At 60.9% G+C, this 2,962-nt stretch overlaps 1 long non-coding RNA gene across 1 annotated transcript; it reads left to right on the plus strand.

The window, feature by feature from the left end:
• The first annotated feature begins 1,782 nt into the window (after positions 1-1,782).
• Positions 1,783-2,602, plus strand: LOC113981347. The gene is made up of 3 exons (XR_003538384.1): positions 1,783-1,802; positions 1,908-2,021; positions 2,265-2,602. It is a non-coding gene; the product is annotated as an uncharacterized LOC113981347 (long non-coding RNA).
• Positions 2,603-2,962: the final 360 nt, after the last annotated feature.

Genomic DNA, 2,962 nt, shown 5'->3' on the forward strand with positions numbered 1-2,962 from the left:
ATTTTTATTAACCTCTTTTATATTTTTTAACCCTTTTTTTAACCTCTCATATTTTTTTAACCTTCTTTATTTTTGTTATTTTTTTTAACGTCTTTTATATTTTTTAACCTTTTTTTTGTTGTCTTTTTTTTTTAACCCCTTTTATATTTCTTAACCTTTTTTTTGTTGTCTTTTTTTTTTTTTAAAACCCCTTTTATATTTTTTAACCTTTTTTTTTGTATTTTTTTAACCCTGACCCTCCCCACCCCAGCGACAGCACCGAGGCCACTCCCGAGGACAACCTGGCCCGGATTTCTGTCCCCATCCTCTACGAGCCCGACCTGTTCCTGTCCAGGTGGGGCTGGGAGGTCCCGGGGGGGGTCACAGAGGGACACACTCACCCATGTGACCCCCCCAACCCCACCCCGTGTCCCCTCTCTGGTGACAGTGACACCAACCTGCAGCGCTACGAGGTTCAACCCCACGGCCCCGGCCCCGAGTTCAGCACCACGGTCAGGGTGAGGTGCGGGGGGGTCCCGGGGGGGTCCCCAAATGGGGGGGGGTGTCCTGTCTCATGGTGACCCCCCCCATCCAGGTGCAGAATTTGGGGTGTTACCCCGCGCACAACCTCACCCTGCACGTGGCGCTGCCGGCGCTGGGACACGGCCGGGCCACCCTCCTGTCGGTCACCCGCGTGCTGCCCGGGGACAACGTGAGCCTGGGGGGGCCCGGGGGGGGTCCCTGCACCCTCCCTGTGACCCTCCCCTCTCCCTGTGACCCTCCCTTCTCCCTCTCTCTCTCCCCTCTCCCTCTGACCCTTCCCTCTCTCTCTGACCCTTCCCTCTCTCTCTGACCCTTCCCTCTCCCTTCCTCCCCTCTCCCTCTGACCCTCTCTTCTCCCTCTGACCCTTCCTTCTCCTTCCCTCCTCTCTCCCTGTGACCCTTCCCTCTCCCTCTGACCCTCCCCTCTCCTTCTGACCCTTCCCTGTGACCCTCCCTCTCACCTCTCCCTCCTTCCCCTCTCCCTCTGACTCTCCCTTCTCCCTCTGACCCTTCCATCTCCTTCCCTCCTCTCTCCCTGTGACCCTTCCCTCTCCCTCTGACCCTCCCCTCTCCCTCTGACCCTTCCCTGTGACCCTCCCCTCTCCCTGGAACCCTCCCTTCTCCCTGTGATCCTCCCCTCTCCCTCTCCCTCTCCCTCTCCCTCTCCCTCTCCCTCTCCCCTCTCCCTCCTTCCCCTCTCCCTCTGACCCTCCCTTCTCCCTCTGACCCTCTCCCTGTGACTCTCCCCCCTGCCTCTGACCCTCCCCTCTCCCCTCCCAGGCCACCTGCACGCTGCGACCCCCCCCCGAGGGGACACGGGTGGTCCCGGTGCCCCCCGAAGACCTGCTGCGCGTGGACAGGCTGGTGGGCATCGCCGGGGAGGTTTTTTTTATTGGGGGGGGCGGGTTCCCAAATTTATTCTGGGAATTTTTTTTCGGCTCCCCCCTAATTCTTTGCCCCCCCAGGACTGTTCCAACACGTGGTGCGAGGAGCTGAGCTGCGCCCTGGGGGGGCTGGAGCGCGGCGGGGGGGTCTCGGTCCGGCTCCTCCGCACCCTCCACAGCGGCTTCTTCAGCGGGGTGAGCCCCGGGGGGGGGGGATTGGGGACCCCCACCCTTCCCTCCCACTCCAGGGAGGATCCAGAGGGAGGGATTGGGGGACAAATCCCACCTTTTTCTCGCCTCCAGGCCAAATTCCGGAGCGTGCGGATCGTGGGCAGTGCCTGGCTGGGGGTGCAGGGGGGTGTGTTGGTGCTGGGCGAGGGGGCGCAGCGCAGGGAGGTAGGAGCGACTCCCCCCCCCAAAAAAAAATTCCCTGTTTTTTTCCCGCCCCCCCACAAATCCTGTTTTTTTTTCCTCCCTCCTCCAATCCCTGTTTTCCCGCAGCTGGTGCTGGAGGTGCTCCAGGGCCGGCGAGTGCCCGTGTCCCTGTGGATCCTGGGGGGCAGCGCCCTGGGGGGGCTCCTGCTGCTGGCGCTGCTCAGCCTCGGCCTCTGGAGGGTGAGGGGGGGGTCATTGTCATTTTTGGGGGGTCACAGTGTCACCTCCGGGGGGTCACAGTGTCACCTTTGGGGGGTCACAGTGTCACCTCTGGGGGGTCACAGTGTCACCTTTGGGGGGTCACTGTCACCTCTGGGGGGTCACAGTGTCACCTTTGGGGGGTCACAGTGTCACCTTTGGGGGGTTCAATGCCCCCCCTCGAGGGGGTTCTTCCCACCCCCCAATCCATCCTCCCCCCCCCAGCTGGGATTCTTCTCCCGCCCGAAGCCGCCCCAGGAAGAGGAGGAGGAAGAGGAGCAGCAGCAGCAGCACTGAAGCCCTTCCCGATCCTTGAGGACATTCCCAGGATGTCCAGGGTTCATCCCGGGATTCTGCCGCCCCCCCCTCGGCTCCATCCCGGTGGGGGGGGGTGGGATTGGGCTGGCGGGGGGATGGATGAGCAGGTGAGGCCGGAGCCACCCCCTCCCACCACCACCCAGGATTTGGGAGGGAGACACACACACATGGAAGTGGGAAAAAAGCCGGGAATGAGTCGGGATGGACGGAGCAGCTCCAGCAATAAAACTCCGGGCCGTGCTCCCGCCGGACCCACATCCCTGTGTGTGCATGGGAACACTTCCCAATGTGGGGAAAAACCTCTGGAATGACCCCAAATACATGGAGGGACAGGGGGGGATTCAAATCCCAAATCCCAGCCCATGCCGGCCTCAGATTTAAAGCCCAAAATCCAGATTAAATCCAGCTCCATGGGGAAGGAATTCCTGATTTCTGGCTCGATGTGGGAGAGGGAGGAAGTGGGAGCAGGAAGGGAGGGGATGTGACCCCCTCCACCCCCCCCAAAATTCCCATCAGGAGAGCTGGACATGCTGGATAACAGGGAAAAGCACCGGGATAAACCCAGGATCTGCCTGGATTTTCCCAATCCCTGCGGATCCACAGCC

This window comes from Neopelma chrysocephalum, unplaced genomic scaffold, assembly GCF_003984885.1.
Source record: "Neopelma chrysocephalum unplaced genomic scaffold, ASM398488v2 Primary Assembly neopelma1_96485, whole genome shotgun sequence".
Taxonomy (NCBI): Eukaryota; Metazoa; Chordata; class Aves; order Passeriformes; family Pipridae; genus Neopelma; species Neopelma chrysocephalum.